The sequence below is a fragment of the Lissotriton helveticus genome, chromosome 5_1 (assembly GCF_964261635.1).
Source record: "Lissotriton helveticus chromosome 5_1, aLisHel1.1, whole genome shotgun sequence".
Lineage (NCBI taxonomy): Eukaryota > Metazoa > Chordata > Amphibia > Caudata > Salamandridae > Lissotriton > Lissotriton helveticus.
In genome coordinates, this window is record NC_136065.1 from 1,295,189,245 (window position 1) to 1,295,210,551 (window position 21,307).

The window sequence follows — 21,307 nt, forward strand, 5'->3', positions numbered from 1 at the left end:
CTGAGGCCTGCACTTATTTAGCCTACTTTTCATCCATTATCCCCAGGGGTAGTGAGTGTTGCATGGGCCTAGTCTTTCTGTGGGGTGTCTTCTTGAATTAAAACACCATTGAGGGCATGGATGGGCTAGGATTGTGCTGAATTTTGTGGTTTTTGTCGTTTTTTGGGGCTGCTGGTGGGGCCCTTTGCCCAGGGGTGGTGAGTGTTGCATGGGCCCAGTCTTTCTGTGGTGTGTCCTCTTGAATTTAAACACCATTGAGGCCATGGATGGGCTGGGATTGTGCTGTTTTTTGTGTTTTTTGTCGTTTTTTTGGGGCTGCTGGTGTGGCCTTTTGCCATGGGGTAGTGGTGCATGGACTGAGTGTGCCTGTGGGGTCTCACTCTCTTTAAGGTAAACATCCTGGATGGCATTGGATTGTGTTGCTTTTGGGTGTTTTTCTGTTTTTTTGGGGTGTACTGTTGATGTGGACTGGCCATGTGGGTGGTGGTGGTGGCCATCTTGAGTGCTGGCTGGTACAGGCAACATGTGCTTGGGGTGCAAGGGGCCATTTTGAAGAGAGGCAGTGTCTGAGGCCTGCACTTATTTAGCCTACTTTTCATCCATTATCCCCAGGGGTAGTGAGTGTTGCATGGGCCTAGTCTTTCTGTGTGGTGTCTTGAATGTAAACATCATGGATGGCATGGGATTGTGCTTATTTTTCTGTGTTTTTCCATTTTTTGGGGTGTATAACTGAACTGATGTTCCTCTGTCTTCCATTGCTTTTAGGTGCACAAGACTCTAGAGAACCACCAGTGCCAGGAAGAAGTCCTGCAGCGGTGTGTGTGTGCAGCATAACGTCACGCGACGTCACGTCTGGACACAGACAACTCTGCAACTCGTGCAACTGCTGCCTGCTGTTCTGAAGAAGATGGCCCCAAAAAAAGTTACCCGTAGCTCCTCTAGCAAGAAAGTTGCCAGTAAGGAGCAGAAGAAGCAAGTTACCAAGGAGACTGGTGTGCCGGCCGCCCCTTTTTTTGGGAGTAAAAAAAAAAAGTATGCCTGCAGCAGCAGCGGGATCTGCTGGGGACCAAGCTGGGAGCAGCACCCCCGCTCCATTGGGCTCAGTGCCACCACCACCACCACGCCAACTTAAGTCCAAGCCCTTCAGTGCTGCAGAGGCACTTAGTCTAGTTGTTCAATTACCATCGACCAGTGATGTTGGCTCATCGCAAGAAAGTAGCAGCAATGCCCCTCAATCAACACAGGTTGTTGTAACTCATCTGACGAGTGTTGAACAACCACAGCCGCAACAAAAACCACATGTGCAAGTACAAGCCCAAGTACATGTGGAAGGAGAGGCAGCGCAAGGAGATGCGCAAGCAGAGGTGCATGGAGGGTCACAAGTGCCCACAATAGTTGTTCCTCCCGAAGTAGGGGCACATCAGGAAATCGACAATCAAGGCGAGGTATCATTTGAGGAAGACACTCCTCCTGATGATCATTCATTGTCTTCCACACCCCTAGCAAGGAAGAGATCAAGGGTGGTGTCTACATCTTCTTCAAGCACACCTCCTTCTGATGATACGGATCAAAATTGGGAACCAGCACCACTGCCGTCTGAGAGTGAGGCACATGATCTGACAAAGGTAGTTAAGCGTAAAAGGAAGCTCGTCCAAAGTCTCAGAGTTATGGAGTGTGATGATGAGGCTCAACAAGAAGTGGCGGATACTGCTGCTGATGAAGACTCTGACAACGACGACCCAGTCATCATAAAGGTCACTGCAGCCCCAGTGGGCATGCAGCAAACAGACATTTTGACCCTAGCCCGAAAAGCTGCTGAGCGTGATGATGATGATGTCGTCGACGAGGAGGCAGTGGAAACACCCCAATCATTGGAGTTAAGTAGTACACCAACTCGTACCGCTTCCATATTTCTTTCTCACGAGAAGGGACCTCCATCCACCTCGACCTTAATTAGTGGCGGTGAAAGTGCACAACGTACAAAAGTTGGGCAATCCAGATCCTCCACTTCATCTGGCATTAGCAGCATGACCACCACCACCAGTATCGCCGCCTCCTCCGGCCCGCACAGACACTTCAAGTCCCCAGTTTGGGACTTCTTTACTGTTTGCCCAAAAAGGGAAAAGTTCGCCATTTGTACCATTTGTAAGGTTGCAGTTAGTCGTGGTAAGTTTGGTACCAACTATGGTACCGGAGGCCAGAGAGGTCATCTTAGGAGACAGCACACTGTCCAATGGTTTGCGCACCTAAAGGCGATCAAGGAAGCCCGAATTGGAAGTCAAGAAAACGTTGATGTTGCATCTGATGATGACGAGGAGGAAGAAGACGTGTCAAACACTTCACTTACACCCAGTACCCCTGTCAGCAGCACACCCCATGTGAGGCACACTAAGAGTGTTGGAGCGAGTGAGACACCAACGCGCAAAAGTTCACCAGCGAGCATAATTGGGTCAACGAAGTCATTATCATCCCGTAAATGCTTGGTCCAGGGCAACATTAGAACCATGTTTTCTTCAGACACGCCATATGAACGCAACCACCCACTGACGCGTCTGTATAACACTAAGAAGGTTTTCTAGAATTAGTGGCAACGCTCTGCCCTAAATGGAAGGTTCCTAGCTGGTTCTATTTTGCCAGAGTTGCGGTTCCAGCACTACATGAAGATGTGCTGGAGGCGATTGGGGCAGCTTTGCAGAAGAGTGCTGTTCACACAATACATCTGACAACAGACATGTGGACCAGTGGTGCAGGCGCTGATTATATGTGCATCACTGCACACTGGGTCTCTTTTTCAGGTGTTAAAGCAAAGCTAAACGCAGGTGTTGACCCGGACCAAGTTTTTAAAGCTGCTCGTAAACATGCAACACTAGCCATGTTTGGCTTGGAGAAAAGTCACACGTCACAAAACATTTTGGACGAGTTTAACAAAAAGGTCTTTCACTGGCTGTCCCCAAAAAAACGCAAGATTGGTTATGTTTCCACGGATAATGGCGCCAATGTAGTTAAGGCCATTGCGCTGGGTGACTATTTCAGAGTGCCGTGTTTGGCGCACTGTATCAACCTGGTAGTTCAAAAATTCTTGAGTGATAAAGACAGTCCAGCATGCGAGGTAATGGCCACCTGCCGCAAAATGTGCAACCATTTCAGCCATTCTTTTAAGGCCCGGAAGCATCTGAGGAGCCTGCTACTTGAACGTCGAATGCCAGTGAAAGCACTCATCCAGGAGGTGGCAACACGTTGGAACTCTTGGGTAAGTATCAGGGACCCCCTGTTAAGGATCGACTCCTGGGTCAGGGAAACAATAGTTTTTTGAAAAAGTATACGCCCAGGCAGACTTTAGCTACAAGAAACTGGCTAATTCGCAACACATTTTGTGAACAACATATGATGAATAAACAAGGAATAAAACAACAATTAGTACAATAGACTGTTATGATATCAAAAACATATTTTTTAATCTCAATTTTTTTAAAAAAGGTTAGTAAATATCACTGTGTGTATTTGATGTATACAATAGAATATTTGATACATTAATTATGAATGACAATTCCATGATACATTATTAAAACCAAAAGAGAAAAAGTGATTAAAAATTAATCTTTTCGTTTAAAAATATTTCTCCAAATATTGATAGACTTGGGCTGTGTCACGTTGGAACTCAACCTTCTACATGCTTGAGCGTCTGTATGAGCAGTATACGGTACTCGATCACTATTTCTTAAAAGAAGGTACAGCTCAGAAGGACCTGCGGATGGGTGCGGCGCAATGGGACATAGTTAAAAGCCTGACAGACATGCTTCGTCCTTTTGAGTTCTTCACGCGTGCAGTCAGCCAGGAGGACTGTAATTTGGGAAAAGCTATCCCATTGTTGTGCATGCTGGAGCACCAACTGAAGGCGGTGTCTTCTGAGTTAGAAAAAGATGAAAAAAACAAAGACCCTTTTCTTTTGTCGGAGAAATTATTAGAGCGCCTACGTGGTGATGAACGTCTTAAAAAGATCAACTCAGAACAGCATTACATTTGTGATACTATTCTGGATCCACGCTACAAAAAGGCGCTGGCAGGCCAAGCATTCTTTCCTTTTGCTGATGAAGATGTTAAAAAGTATAAACGTTGGCTAGCCTGGTCAGCCAAGAGGTTTGAAAAAGAATGGCAGGATATTGAAGGAGAAGGCAGTACATCAGCATCAGCATCAGCAGGCCATCCCCAGTCAAAAGAATCCACTTCTGCACCTGTGGCTGTGGCACAAGTGACCTCTCAGCCGTTAAAGACACCGGCAACCGGATCATCTGCACCACACACAAGAGTAACAGTGGCTGCTGAAGCGGATTGGCTAACTTTGCTTGGGTATGGTTCTCAAAAAAAGGTCACAGGCACAGCAAAAAGTAAGCAAAGTGGAGGAACCGTTGAGGACCTTGAGTCGATGGTGCAGGACTATCTGAATGACTCAACAGAGGTCTTTCTTAATGATGAGCATTGCAGTATTGGCATGGGAAAAAACAATTGTGGCCACAGCTCTCCAACCTGGATATAAACTATTTGTCTTGCCCACTCGCAAGTGTGTCTTCTGAACGGGTTTTCAGTGCTGCTGGTGGCATTGTAACTCCCAAACGGAGCCGCCTCTCGCCCAAAAATGTGGAGAGGCTAACAATGATCAAGATGAATCAGCACCTCATACCTCCAGATTACAAAGTACGAGAAAGCACGCCGCATGAAGACGAGGAGGACGGCAATGTAGATGAGGGGATTTGTTCTCTGTTCGGTGACGCTGACCTCATCCTGCCTGAATTCGCAGAGTATGATGACGAAATCTTCTTCTTATTCCCTGACACCGAGCCCTGAAAATGAGACAATGAATCAATAACTTTATTTTTTGTCCTTATTCACTTTTATTCCTGTGTGTCTGTCTTTCTTTGTTTTGCACAGTTAATTTAATTCAAACTTTAATCACCTAATCCCAAAAACAAGCCCATCAGCAGAACTGTCTTCACTTGTTTGCTTATTGATTTGAAGGTGCCGCAGTCTACATTCCTCAGGTTCACAAGTTCAGAAGAACATGCTCCTCTATCCTCCTCCTCCCATTTCCCTCAAAGCAGAGGGCTGGATTACGCCCAATGAAGAAAGACTCAGCACTTGTGGGGGTGTTCTACTTCTTTGCGGGTGAGTTGACGGCTCTGGGCCCATTGCTGTGAAGCTCTAATAACGTATAAAAGTGTTTTGGACCAAATATGAGGCGGAAATTTCTTGCCATTTTTGCTGACTTGCTTGCCTTTGAGGTGCTCTTTGGCGGGGTTCCGGGTGTTTGTGGGTGAGTTTTGGGGTCTGGGAGCACTGCTGCGACAGTCTAATCTTGATTGCATTTGCTTTTCAGGAAATCCGTGGTGGAAAACAGGAGTTATGATGATGACCTAGCTGCACAGCGCGTTTGGACCGAAGGCCGAGAGATATTGTAAGTATGAGATTTTGCTTTTTGGCTGTTTGGGGGTGTTGTCGCGTGCTTTTTTGCGGGTGGGTTGGCGGGTCTCTTGGGGCATTCCTGGGAAGGTCTAATACCGGATAGAAGTGGTTTGGACAAAATCCATAAGGAAAAGCCTTTTTTTTGCTATTTCTTCTGATATCTTGCTCAATGTAGCGTTTTCGGGGGCCTGTTTGGGGGGCTTCCTGGTGTTTGTGGGTGGGTTGCGGGGTCTCTGTCGAAGCACTGCTGCGACAGTCTAATCTTGATTGCATTTGCTTTTCAGGAAATCCGTGGTGGAAAACAGGAGTTATGATGATGACCTAGCTGCACAGCGCGTTTGGACCGAAGGCCGAGAGATATTGTAAGTATGAGATTTTGCTTTTTGGCTGTTTGGGGGTGTTGTCGCGTGCTTTTTTGCGGGTGGGTTGGCGGGTCTCTTGGGGCATTCCTGGGAAGGTCTAATACCGGATAGAAGTGGTTTGGACAAAATCCATAAGGAAAAGCCTTTTTTTTGCTATTTCTTCTGACATCTTGCTCAATGTAGCGTTTTCGGGGGCCTGTTTGGGGGGCTTCCTGGTGTTTGTGGGTGGGTTGCGGGGTCTCTGTCGAAGCACTGCTGCGACAGTCTAATCTTGATTGCATTTGCTTTTCAGGAAATCCGTGATGGAAAACAGGAGTTATGATGATGACCTAGCTGCACAGCGCGTTTGGACCGAAGGCCGAGAGATATTGTAAGTATGAGATTTAGCATTTTGGCTGTTTGGGGGTGTTGTCACGTGCTTTTTTGCGGGTGGGTTGGCGGGTCTCTTGGGGCATTCCTGGGAAGGTCTAATACCGGATAGAAGTGGTTTGGACAAAATCCATAAGGAAAAGCCTTTTGGCACTTTTTGTAACTTAGGGTTCGTTAGGGTTAGCCCTAGCAGCAGGATTGCATGTGTTTCGGGGTGTTCTAGATTTTTGCAACTGAGTTCTGGGGTCTTAGAGCACTCTTGGAGCGATGCTGGCTATGGATACTTTTGCATGCTTGCACGTGGTTTGAATACAATCCACGGTGGGTAAGGGTGTATTTGGGCCTACTTTTACTTTCAAAGTACGTTTTGTCACCATTTTTCTGCTAGGCCTCGTTTTTTGAGATCTGATTGGGGGTCTTCTACATTTTTGCGACTGGCTTTAGTAAGGGTCTTGGTGGGAGCATTGCTGGGAAGGTCTAATTTTGTTCTAAAACACAGTTTACAGTACACCTAGCTTGATGGGAAAGATCCGCTAAATTAATTTGGCCATACTTATTTATCCTTAAAAAGGTGACTCAGACAGATTACACAATTTCAAAAATATTGTACTGTCTATTAGGAAAATCAAAGTGTGACTTTTTGCACCACACAGCGTACATACCTTATATTTATTTATCAGTGGTATTGTAATAGCACTTCCTGTTTTCCGTTCAGTAATTACAGGCCGGGTTTCAGTCAACATCCGCCAGGCAGGCAGTGGACAGGGTGTCTTCTGTCAGTGGTCACTGGTCACCAACATTGATGGACGAAGCGTCAGCTGGAATGGAGGAGTGCCGCTAATAAGAGGAATTGTTTGCTGCATGCAACTTACTTACCAAATTCAACAGGACAACTCCAACAACATACAGAATACAGATACAGTATCCATTGTTTTCTTCTATGAGTGTGACTGCATGTGGTTAGCTTTAGTTTGTACCCAAAGATTTCTTTATCTTCAATTATTGTTTGTCCATGCTGTGCTTTTTTTTTCTTCTCTCAACAAAACCTACCCAAAAAGAAACCCCCATTCCCATCCATTTTCCAAACCCTAACCCTTTATCCCCGGGCTGTGTGGTTTTGCTTGATGTCTGACTAAATGACATCAATAATTCCACACACTTGCTGGGGAGGATAAGGTCATAGCAACAGGCTGGTGAAGGAATACGAGGATATATTCTAGACTTACTCAGCTTCAGTACTATTTCTTGTAGTAGTAGGAGCCAATGTCAAATAAATTCAACGCAAGTACTAGTTATACTTGCAATACTTTACCATTTGTTAGGCTACATTGTGGCACTGTTCTAGTGTACTGTCACCTGCTATATTCTCTATCGTACCGTAACCGTTGTAATGCTACAGTAAGGACAAACCAGGTTTCGTTTTCTTTTTTTCCATAGGCATGCAACTGCCACTGTGTCACACCACTAGTACCACCGCTACGAGGAAATTTCATCCGCCCAGGATTGCCAACCTTAATCCCCATTTCCCGTGGAGCCAGCCCTGGGCCTAGCCCTAATTTCTAACACAAATTACAGGTAAGATAAGCGTTTGGTGGGAGGTAGTATAATGGAGTATTAGGACTAGACGAGAGATTGACGGTAGTACTACTAAAGTCCTAGGACTCTTCAGGAAAACAAACTTACTGTTAAACCCCCACCCACCAGACTGAAAAGCAGTAAAAAAACAGGTATGGTCAGATAAAGTTTAAAAAAGTATATTTATGTAGCCCTAACAAAATAATCTCCCTCAAGACCCTCCCTAACCCCAACGATTGTCTTTCAAAAGTCCCAAAAAGAACCCAACTCCCAAATCCCACCCCCCAAAAGTCTCTAAAAAAAGGGCAAGGTACACTCCACTACTGGAGGGTGCTGGTGAATTTTGCGGCCAGGGCATCATACTCCTTGCGGAGGGTGGCATGGTAGAAGCGGAGGCCCTCCACCAAGTTCTTGTAGTTATGGACCTCCTGCTCCAGGTACGACACTCTGAGTCCTAAGCGGCGCTGGCGTGCCTTGCAACTCCTGTGGGGGGCAGCTGGTCTTTTTGCTGCTTGGCGGTGGCGGTTGGCTTTGTTAGCCCGGCTCCGTACCGCTGGAGCACTGCGCTGGCTGGCAGCCCGTGGGGGCACGGAGGAGGATGCAGCTGTCCCAGTGGAGGATGTTGTGGTTCCACCGGTTTACTGCGTGTCCTCCTCCTCCAGGGCCACCAGCCGCTGATATTCGGCGACAGTGGCATCCAGCCTCCGTTGCCGGGCCATTCGAGCCTGCTCCCTCCGTGATGTCGATTTGGAAGGAGCAACTATATGAAGAAAGAAAGACATAGTCTGTAACCAATGCTCCTTAACATTAATAACACAAAGTGATTGAGCCGAAAGTTGTGTCACAGTACAAGTAGCAAATTGAAAGCACAGTACATAACTATTGAGGACAGTATCTATCTAACCTCCCACTTCTGCATCCTTGCTCTAACATTAGTGGGAGTTTAATGAACAAATTCTACGACCACTATGGACTTCCATTACAGTCGACTATGACAGTACACCAGTCTTATTCTTCTTCTTCTCTCTTGTTTAGGAAAATTGGTACGTTATCTTATGCAAGCAGGCAGAATGCCAGCGCAGTGAACTTGCACCCGAGAAAAACAGACGCACACCATGATGAGTGAGACAGACTTGCGTTACTGTACCGGTCCAGTACATGCAGGTGGTGAAGCTATTACTTTTCTATTACGGGTGGCACTGAGAATACTCTGTTACAAGGGCTACTGCTTAATTAATTTACCTTTCACCCTACAGTGCAAATGAGTACTAGAAAAGGAAAATGAAGAAGCTAAATAATTTGATTATCTATCACTTCACATGGGATGTATTTGATGACATATGGGATGACTTTAGGTGCTTTGCTTATTATTGAGTGAACAGTGATACACCCACACATGAATGACGTACTACTACTAAACTAAAGTTATTAAGAGAGGTACGGAGTGTCCACCGTAATAACCGGATATATGCTGTGCTTGCAGTTGCAATACAAACTACTGCTACTATTCATGGTAGAATTGGACAAATTTACAATTTCTTTTCCTTGCCTTCCCTACACTGGAACGGACGTGCGGGTGCGGTGTTACATGCTCTTCAAGGTAACACTTAGTTCATCCAGTGACCATCTACTCTCTCTAGATACACATGTGCTATCTAAGAGTCAGATAATACCATGCTCCAGGCATCCATCCATTCAAAGTATATGCACACATACAGTTTCTGTTTCACCCACCCAGGCTGTTGTCCTTCCACCCATCCTTGCTTCATCATTGACCCAGCCATGCACCATACCATATTCTTTCCTTCCCAGCCACCCCGGGGGCCAAGCAAACACATATCATTCTTCTTTGCCAGCCATCATAAAATTTCTCGTCCTTCCACACTTACTTACACCCTTCTTTCGCTTTTCGTTCATCCCATCCATCAAGTTCATCTAAGATCTTATTGGGATTCTTCTCACCAAAAACTTCACAGCTAAGTCGAAGTACATTTAGAGGAGGCTACTACCTGGTTGATTTATAATACACCCGTGCAGAAAGCACACTATGCAGTCTTCAATCTCAATAAGTAAGGAATATATAGCTTACCTCTTCCCGCCACCACCGTGCGAACCCTCACAGGAACGTCCGGCACTTGCACCGCCTCCTCCCCAGAGTCCTCGCCCAACACCACCACCTCCGCGCTGGCCCCGCCACCAGATGTTCCACCTACAAAGTACATTTAAGAATGTTAGAATACACCACTCACTACTATATAATATTTGGTCTAGGAGGAATAAACAAATGTTAAAAAAACGAAATACAATGTAATAATTTGTAACTGTCTACTCTAAAGTAAAAATGTCCCTTTTTCCACAAGAAATGTGTCCAATTAATCGTTAGCACTAAGCACTTTTCCATTTTCAGTTAAACGTTTACTTTTATGACAAATTTGATTTTAATAAATGTGTTTACTTTTAATAAAGCTTTTAAACTTAAATAGACTCCGTGGTTTTTGGTTCTCCAGACTAGAGTGGATGAGCTAAAGGTTTTGGAATTTTTGCAAGCATGAGTGCCTCTGGCACTTCTTGACTCTGACTCCGTACTCTTGTCCTGCGTTGGATAATCTAATGATCATTGGGGATCAATCATCGGTGACTTTGGGAGCTAAATGACTCTGCCACACTATCTAGTCAGTAAGGAGATTGGGGGTTCTTCAAAGTCTGATATCACTGAGGTATGTGGAAAGAAAGTCTACCTGCGCCTATTATATTTTATAAACAATGCACTATTTAGTGTTCATAGTTCGGTTTGTGCAGATTTGTCCCTGCAACAGTAGTAGAATGGATTGTCCTCCTATCCAAACCAAAAGTAAAGTAGTATCTTATTCTTTCTTGGTGGTCATTCACCTTTTTATTGTTGGCAATTGTCAAAGCATAAACATTTAGAAGACTTGAAAAGACATTATGGACAATCCCAGAGGACTGCACTCAGTGCATAGAGCTATTGCTGACTAGAATGGGAGTCCAATGGAATTGCCAAATGTGCAATCTTAGTTAGCTACACAGACAGACTAATAAGAATAATCTAGTAATACCACAGGGAGTCATAGTCGAGGCAGGATAAGAATTTAGATCCAGTCTACAAGAAGATCAAAGACGATTTAGAAAAAATCGAACGAGGAACGCTAGGAAAAAATAGGTACTCTATATTAAAATTAAAACTTACTGGGGCCAGCAAAGGAGCCCTCGCCTGCCCGATCCTGGCCTGCATCCTCCTGAACAGCACCCTCCTCCTCCTCCTCCTGTGTCCTCTTGCCCTTGGGGGGAGCTGATGTACAACATGAAAGAAAGAAAGACCAGAAAACATGGATGAGATTTGTCAACCAAATCAAACATTTCAAAAGAACAATAACAAAATATTTTGGAGAAATAGCAAATAGATAGAAAACTATTCCACTGGATATATTGACCTATCTCATGTGGTATACTACGTTATTCGTATTGCCTGAGTTGACTTTGAAAGTTCCTATGTAACTCACTAAACAGCCTACTAAAAAGGTTTGCCTAGGCCTGGCAGGCAGCAGTCCGCAGCACGCGAAGTGACAGACAAAGTCCATCCTGCTTGCAGATCAGTGAATACTCAAACTATCAATCCATCGACCACCACCACTATTTCTTCTTATAGCCATGTGTCTAAAGGAAGGACTGGACTTCAGTCTGTTGGGGCTGGTTTAGAAGTCCCTTGCGGCTCATTTTCCTCCATTGTTGCGTGACTTTTGTGACGCAGCGGCAGAACAAAAGAGTCGCCATGGTGCGGCGTATATATAAAAAAAACGCATATGGGAGATGCATCACGTTGTAAAGCCCTGCGCCATCAGGGGGCGTTCCGGCGCAAGGGAGGGCGTTCCTGCGCAGGAACGAATCCTAAAAGTGGCTGAGGTAAATCTACAAGATGTCAATCAGTCACTTTTAGGACAATGATGCGTGACTCAAACCCTGCGCCTGCTTGAAGCCGACGTACGGCTTGATGCAGCATTGGGGAGATAGGGCACCCCAGAGCATTGCTGGAGCTGCGCCATCGTTGGCACGCAACTCCAGCAATGAGCCGCCTTTACGGCACAGATGCGTAAGGCTTCTGTGACGTTTTGGGCCAATGGGTTGTGGTGGCATGGCGCACAATCACTGCCGCATCCCTGCTACTTTGCAGGGATGCGCCGGTAATTGTAAATATGACCCTTAGTGTCTAGCATTACGCAGTTCTTTACACTACACTCATACATAATTTCTCAGGCCAATGAAATGAACACAAAATACAAACAAATAAGCATAGTAGCAAGCAAGGCTACTGAGAAGGAGAGCAGTGCACCTGAAATGCATAGAAGATTTTGAAATATAATTTACCTACAATGTAATCGGCAGCATTATTGCTCTTGGTAAAGAACAAAGATTTGCAAATAACAGAGCCGGATAAAACAGATTAGTGATGAAATAGCTAGAAATAGCTACTACTACTCACCAAGCCCGGGGACCTCTACGCCGAGTGCGTCCAGCAAGTCCCGTTCCCGGTCCATGACATCCGTCCAGCGGTGGGTGGCCTGGTTATAGGTGCGCCGGACCTCAGAGAGCTTAAACATGGCCCCGCACACCTTCTCCCACCGCTTCCGGCGCTCCCGGATGCCATAGCCGGTTGCGATCTTGCCGCCTCCCAGGATGGTCTTGGGGAGGCGGCGCTGGACGTGGAAGATGAGTGCGGCCACCTCCTCCGCGCTAAAGATCTCCCGTGGCATCACTAGCTCCCCCCTCAAACGCCCGCACGGGAGCCGGGCACGGGGTGCGGGACCCTTCCCCTTCTCAGGGTGCTTCTTGGCTCCCTTTACCATGGTCTGGGCAGAAATGAGTTAAATAATAAAGAAGAAATAGAATAGGGAAGAAGAAAAGAAAAGAGTTTAAAAAAGTAGTTTAAAATTAACAAAAAGTAGCAGAAAACACAAAAATATAGAGCTAGAAAAATAGAGGGATAGATAATAAGTAAAATAGATCAAATAAACTTCAAACAAGCAAAGGATGGCAGAGATTCAGAGAGGATACAGAAAGCATGCCCAGAACCATAGCAATGAATGAGAAACAAGATGGCCGCGCCCATTCACGACCGCGTGGGTAAGTTCGCGCGAGATTTTCCTCGCGATCACGCCGAAATTGTACTAGCGAGCAGCACACTTTGCGAGATTACACATAGCGGCCGGAGACGGAATTACGTCACGCAAACAAGATGGCCGCGCCCGTGTACGACCGCTAGGGTAACTTCACAAACGTATAGCTACAAGCGCCTTGCGAACACGCAAAAAATCACGCGAACATACACGCCGCAAAAAAAAATAGTGTATTCGCACGCATTCGCGGCTTCCGAAATCGATCTCGCACGGATTCGCGCCCCGCAAATCGCGCGAAATTGCAGAAAAGCGATTTTTGCTAAACTGAAAGCAATCAGCAGGTGCAAAAGTTCAAACTTAACATTAGTAACCATTCACTCTAGTGCTTCCTGAGGGGCCCCTCCAGAGTTCAGTTGCCTATTTGCAACTATTCCATGACCCTGCTATGACCCAAACAGCAGGCTCATAGAATAGCTACAAGTAGACCATAAAGGTCCTGTGAAAAAAAATTGCACTGCAACAGAAAGCAAATTACAGATAAGGAAGGAAGCAGGTGCCAGCCAGACTGGAAGTTTCAAAATTACTGACACATTAATCACCCCCTAATTAATTCATGGCAGTTGAAGAAGGGCAGGTGTGCTTGCTTTCACTGCAACAGAAAGCAAATTACAGATAAGGAAGGAAGCAAGTGCCAGCCAGACTGGAAGTTTAAAAATAAGTGACACATTAATCAACCCCAAATTAATTCATGGCAGTTGAAGCAGGGCAGGTGTGCTTGCTTTTTTTCACCCCCATAATCTACAGTGATAAACAAACCTAATGGGTGGCAGTGAGGATGTACCAGAGGGTGGCATGGGTGTACCAGAGGGTGGCAGTGGTGAAACAGAGGGTGCTGTGAACCTGTGATGATAAACCAGACGTAGAAACAACATAGTCGCGGCCGTTGCGAGCCGAAAAGTAAGTTCGCAATTGCAAAATGGTCCACAAATCCTCGCGAACGCTCGCCAACACAAAAAGCTTAAAAATCCGCTAATCCGCGAGAGTTCGCGGATTTTGCGGATTGCGAATCCGTAAATACGCAAATTCGCGTACGCGAGATCCGCTAGATCCGCCCATGCTTACCCTCCACTACAAAGCAACTGGTATGTCCACCTGGCGGACATGGATGCTAACGCATGCAATTGTAGCAAAACATATGCACCACGGATGTCACTACTGTGTCTGAGCACCAATACATGCATGCACTCACAAGTCACAGACACATACAGTCTGCTTACCGCTAGTTTGCTGTTGATCCCCTCTCAGCCGGGCGGACAGGTCAGGATGCGTCACAGCTATGATACGGTGCATTAGAGGGATCATGGTGCGTCGTGCAAGCCGGGTTGATCTTGGAATCAGCCCCAGTGTCATCTCCGCCACATTCTTGCTGAGCCTGGATATGTCGTCCCAGCGCTTGTGGCAGTGTGTGTGTCATCTATTGCACACCGCCACTTTCCGTACATCATGTGTTATGATCCTCCACACGGCCTTGCAAAGGTGCAGCTTGACCTACCATGAAGGGAGACAAGAGGGGAATGTCAGTGGACAGTTGGACATTCACAAACATAGTAGCAACACGTATCTTTCAGCAGCCATGCTCAATACAATACATGTGAAGGTACCTCAGCACACCGCCAAGTGTGCAGAAGCCAGGAGTCAGTGACCACCTCATACACACCAACATGACCCCTACTGCACTTACCACCTGTCCGGGGGCACCGTAGAGCCGTTCATAGTGGCAGAGCACACCGTCCACAAGGACATCCAGCTCCGCTGCGGTGAAGGGACGAGACCGGATCTCTCGTACTCTCTGCATGGCAAGGTCCAGGACTGTGGCACTACAGCAGCAGTTGTTGGATAGCTCAGCAGCAACAGGTCGAGGTGATGGGTGCAGGCAGCAGTTGTTGGATAGCTCAGCAGCAGCAAGTCAAGGTGATGGTCGCAGTGGCTGGAATGTGTGCTGCAGAAATTCACACATTTATAGGGCCCTGAGCTCATATCAGTGGCACACGTCTGCACCAATTGGTTTTCCCGGGATGCCTCATTCAAAATGAGCCAATGACTGGCCCTGGTGTGGCGGTGCACGGCTTCCGCTATTTTTGAATGCGCTTACGCGCCCCGCTTTACCTCTTTCCATTGGCTACATGTGCACAGACCGTCACGGTCACACACCCGCAACCGCATGTGCGCGCTACCGCGATGGTGCATCATTTGAAATCAATCACTCACTGGTGTCGCTATGGCGGAGCACGCATTCCGCGGGGGCGGTGCAGGCTAACACATACATTTGAATATGCAAGTGGAAATGGCAGTTGGTAGCCCCCTTACAGTCACATTGCAGCACCCACCGCAGACCGCCGGCCCTGGCCGGTCACCCACTGCCGGCCCTGGTTAACGAGGAGGTGATCCGCAAATTCCGGCTTGACCGACGTAGATTGCAGGAGCTGGTAGCCCAATTGGCACCTCATCTGCAGCCACGCAGGCTCTGGTGCCTACTCAACTCACGGGGTCACACTCTGCGACTCTGGGCAATAGCTTGCTTAATCTCCACTACGGCCCCTCGCGGCGGGATGCCTGACTTTCACCTTGTGGACACCCTGCCGGGGTTTCTCACAGGGGAATACCAGGACGGGTTCCCTAAGCAAGCGCCGGGACGCTTACGGGCAGCTGTGCGCTATACAAGTCCAGCACATTTACATTTACATTACACCCACAGCAAAGGTGATGGCGGCACTTCACTTCTTCGCAACAGGCACTTTCCAGTACACAGTTGGTCATCCATGTTCTGCATGGTACTGCGGGATGTTCTGAATGCCATGATGCATTACAAGGATGATTACATCCATTTCCCACATGTGGCAGAGCTGGCTGCAGTGAAAGGTGACTTCGATGCCCTGGGCCAGATACCACACATAGTGGGTTCCATTGATGGCACACATATTGGTCTCATTCCACCCCAGGCACGTGAACCTGTTTATCGCAATCAGAAGCACTACCATTCGATCAACGTGCAAGTGGTGTGCCTGGCTGACAACATCATCTCCCATGTGTGTGCCAGATTTCCCGGGTCCGCACATGACTCCCACATCCTGTGGAGCAGTATCGTCCCCCAACTGATGGCTAATCTGCATCCAGAACGTGCGTGGCTTGTAGGTGAGTGTGCTGTGAGGACTATTTTATTGTTTGTGTTCCATGGTGTTCCCACCAATCCTAGTAATGATGTATGTGTCTGTCATCCCCCCACCTAGGTGACTCTGCGTACCTAAACCGGCCGTGGCTGCTGAGCCCCATACGGAATCCTACACCCCTGGTGAAATGCGTTATGAGGCCCATGGGAGGACACGTCGGGTGGTGGAACGTACTTTTAGACTGCTGAAGTCTAGGTTTCGCTGCCTGGATAAAACCGGGGGGCCCTGCCATACTCACCAGGCAAAGTATGCAAAATCGTGATTGCCTGCTGCATGCTCCACAGCCTGGCCTTGCGCAATAATATTGAACTGATCATGGACCCTGCAGACCAACAGGTTGCTCCGCCTCCCACCCCACCCATGTCCACTGATGAGGATAGTGGGGAGGAAGAAGGTGTGGACCAGAGGCGTCAGCTCATTGCTCGCTACTTTCCTTGAATGTGAGTAACTACCTCTTGTGCTGCTGGTCAATTCGTGATGTATGTTTGCTGGTGATGTGTGGATGTGGTGTGTGAATGCTGCCTGTTCTGGTATGTTCTGTTCGCAAATGAGTATGGGAGATGGTGTACATGCAAAGCTCCCTGATGTGTGTCCTGTGATCCACTTAATTAGTGATGATTGTGGTTTGTGGGATGTTGCAGTACGGTGTGGTGTGATGGGTGTGATTTAGTTTTCTGACCAGTGCTTGTTGTTCTCTCATTATCCCTAGGTCACTCCCACAGAGGCATGATTCTCAAGAACATTGATCCCTGCACCTGGTAATGACAACTTATGAGACAAACATGTGATTAAAACATGGAGGTCACACAGCATTGAGTGTTTACGTGGTGTTTATTAACATGTTGTGGATTGATGTTAGTGCACATTTACAAGTAGGTGTTGGGGGAAGTGAGAGTTGAAGGTCATGGCAGATGAAAACACTGTGGGGACACCACATTGTGTGATGTACACCTAGTCCAACAGACGTGTGCCAATGATTGGCATTGTGGGGCAAGATAGTTCGCAGGGTGAATGGCAGGCTCAAGGAAGGGTGAAGTCAGTGGCGGCCCCTCTTAGAGCGGGTGGATGGTGCATTGCCACTGCTCTCAGCTGGATCCAGCCTCGGACGGCCCCTCCGTCTTGGAGCCGGAGCGGAGACAGCTGTGGGGGCAGGTTGGTCGGGGACCATCTCCCTGTCAGTGGCCTCAGGTGATGGTGGCGGTGGTGTTGGTGACCTGTCCCGCTGGGCACTTGGGTGGGGGGGAGGTGGTGTGGCTCGTGATAACCACTCCCTCCAAAGAGCAGTTTGCTGGCCCATGAGGTCAACAATTTGGCCAATGCGGGTGTCCATGGACCGCAACAGCTGGCAGCTCTGTAGCGAGTCTTGGTGTGCCCGATCCGCCTGTGCCTGCGACCGCTCATAGGAGGCATGGACTCTGGTGATGGCATCCAGGGTCTCGGTCCCAGGATGGGGTGGGTCTCGTTCCCGACCTCGCCTAGCACCTGCACTCATGTTTGTGAGCTGTGGCCTCACCTGTGTCCTCTCTCGTCCACTCTCCCTGCTAGCCTGAGATGTCGACGGCCCATAATCGGACGATGGGTCAGGCAGGGTGGCACAGGCAGGAGTGGTGGTGGTAGTGGTGGTGGTGGTAGCTGCACAGCTCACAATGGCAGGTGTTGGTGTTGTGACACTGGCCAAGGTGGTGGAGGCTGGGATGTCCTGTGAGCCTGATGGCACTGGAAGTGTGCTTGGGCCAGCATCGTCCCCTGCACCCGAGGTGTCCATGGGATCTTCACCAGAGAGTCCTGGCTGTGAGGGGGGCGACTGGTGCTGGCGGTTGCTGGTTTCGCTTGTCAAGTTGCGATCACCTGAGGGACAAGAATTTCAGAATCAATGCTGTGGACATGACAGGTTTTTTGTTGTAACATTACAAATCACTATGGAATCAGGACATGGTTGTTGTTGTCATCATGTTGGTGTGGTTGTCAGTACTGGGCAATATGGTAGCGTGGAGGTGGGGAGACAATACTTGGATATGTGTGGTCCGGTCCTGCTTTTGGATGGTGCCCCTGTGAAGATGTCTTCCTACCTGTAAGTTTGAAGGAGGAGATGCACTGGTCAGCAAATGGTGGGAGGACTCCATCTTGCTCTGGGATGAGACATGGGGGCCTGTTGGGAGTTGTAGTGCTGGTCTTTCACAGCCCCCACCCACCTCTCTCACACCTCCCACCCACCACCACCCTCCCTGTACATGGGGGCTTGTTGGAAGTTGTAGTGCTGGTCTCTTACACCCCCCACCCACCACCACCCTCCCTGTAGACATGGGGTCTTGTTGGGAGTTGTAGTGCTGGTCTCTCACACCCCCCTCCCACAACCACCCTCCCTGTAGACATGGGGGCTTGTTGGGTGTTGTAGTGCTGGTCTCTCACACCCCCACCCACCATCACCCTCCCTGTAGACATGGAGGCTTATTGGGAGTTGTAGTGCTGGTCTCTCATGCCCCCCACCCACCGCCACCATCCTCCCTGTAGACATGGTGGCTTGTTGGGAGTTGTGGTGCTGGTCTCTCACACCCCCCACCCACCTCTCTCACACCCCCCACCCCCACCACCCTCCCTGTAGACATGGGGGCTTGTTGGGAGTTGTAGTGCTGGTCTCTCACACCCCCCTCCCACCACCACCCTCCCTGTAGACATGGGGGCTTGTTGGGAGTTGTAGTGCTGGTCTCTCACACCCCCACCCACCATCACCCTCCCTGTAGACATGGGGGCTTGTTGGGAGTTGTAGTGCTGTCTTTCATGCCCCCCACCCACCACCACCCTCCCTGTAGACATGGGGGCTTGTTGGGAGTTGTAGTGCTGGTCTCTCACACCCCCCACCCACCTCTCTCACACCCCCCACCCACCACCACCCTCCCTGTAGACATGGGGGCTTGTTGGGAGTTGTAGTGCTGGTCTCTCACACACCCCCACCCACCACCACCCTCCCTGTAGACATGGGGGCCTGTTGGGAGTTGTAGTGCTGGTCTCTCACATACCCCCACCCACCTCTCTCACACCCCCCGCCCACCACCACCCTCCCTGTAGACATGGGGGCTTGTTGGGAGTTGTAGTGCTGGTCTCTCACACACCCCACCCACCACCACCCTCCCTGTAGACATAGGGGCTTGTTGGGAGTTATAGAGCTGGTCTCTCACACCCCCCACGCACCACCACCCTCCCTGTAGACATGGGGGCCTGTTGGGAGTTGTGGTGCTGGCTGCTTTGACAACATGCAAGCCTGGGAACGTAGGAGGCAACATTTGTGTTTGGTCATGGTGGGTGCATTTGAGCCCAGGACTTCACATTTGGATGACTATGTGGCCCACATGCATGGATTGGAGCCTGGGAGATGTGTCTTGGCAGTTGTGCAAGGCATACCATGGCAGTGTGATAGTGGCCATTGGTTTGTACTTACCAGCCTCTAGTCCCTCTTAGATTCCTTCCAGGCTCTCAGGGTGCAGTATGCCGAGCACCTTCTCCTCCCATTCTGCAAATGGTATAGGCTCCGGGGGAGTGCCTCCGCCAGTGTGGTGTGCCCACAGGTGGTTCTTGGCCCTGATGCCTTTCACCCTTGCCTTGAGGTCGTGCCAACGCCTCTGGATCTCGTGTTTGGTGCGTGGCACGGTCCCTGATGCATTCACTCTGGTCACTATCCTGTCCCACATGTTGGTTTTGGTTGCCAAGGTGGTCTGCTGGACTAGGGTACCAAACAGATGTGGTTCGACACGGATGATTTTATCCACCATGACCTTAAACTCACTGTCTGTGAACTTGGGGTTTTTCTTGGGTGCCATGGTGTGTGATGTGCAAGGTGTTGGTGTGGTGGGGTGGGGTGTGCAGGTGTGTGGTATGTAGGGATGGTGTTGTGGGGGTTTGTGTGGTGGGTGTGTTTGTGTGCAGGTTGTATGTGTGTTTGTGTGTGTCTGCTGTTTGTAGTATTCTGCCTCTTTCTTGCAGCTATGCTGTGATGCAAAGGATTGTGGTAATGGGAGGGATTCATTTTATACTCTGTGTGGTGGTTGTGTCCCAATGGTTGTTGCCAGTCAGGTGTTCTGTGGGTGTGGTGACTTGGGTGCTTTTTTCGGTGCTGGGGGGTGTCATTGGGGCGTGTAGTTGTTGGGGATGGGTGTTTCAGGTGGGTGTGTGTCCTGTTTAGTGTGTTTTCTATTTACTTCCGTCAGCCATTTTGGAATCGGTTTGACAGCAGGGATGTTGTTCGTTTGGTCCTTCCACAGTCATGCTCCGTTTGTCGAAGCATTATTTACGCGGGGGTCGAGGGAGGTGGTGAGTTCCGTTGGGATGGCGGCGTTATCCTAATCATGCAGCCGGACCCTCCGCAGGTATTGCGGCGGTTGGGCCTGTTTCCGTGGTCATATTCGTCTGCGGCGGAGGGTGTTTCTGTGGTACCGTCCGCTTACGGCGGTCTTTAGTGTGATCCGTCCGCCGCGGACGGTGTTTGTGTGATCCGTCCGCCGCGAACGGTGTTTGTGTGATCCATCCGCCGCGGTCGGTGTTTCTTGACAGAAATATCCTAATCGCAACCGAGGATTATCCGCGGTGCGGTCGGGAGTGTTTTAGCCGCGACCATGGCGGACGGGACACGTTTCCGTCCGCCATCCTAATAGGCCTCCAAGTTAGTACTTGCCAGTATCCTCTTCTCTCTCCAACTTGCCACACAACACTGGCCCATTGTTTCAGTGAAGAGAGCAATGCATGAATAGGCTCCACTACCACATGTGGGTGGATTTTATGATGGCACACATATTGTATTAAGTCCTACACATGACAAGGAACAAGTCCAATTGATTCCTCAAAACTCCCATCCAATCACTTTGTAAACTGTCTTGGTACAGGATTTGTATACCCAAAGTCTGTTTGTGTCCATTCCATGAACAAGCCATGTCACCCTTGTACTTCAAAGCAGCACCATAGGCCTGCAGATATCACAGCAATGAAATATCCAAATGCAGTTGACAAGGTTAAGGTACCTACAACAGACATCACTTTAGGAGTACTTTATAAACCATACATATACAATAATTCACATAGTATCTGGAAACGCAGTCTTTGCCAAAAATCTGAGATTCACAATGGTACAGAAACTAAAGTCCCATGTGTCGAAACCTTGTTTTAAATACCCCTCAACCTACTTATTCCATAACCT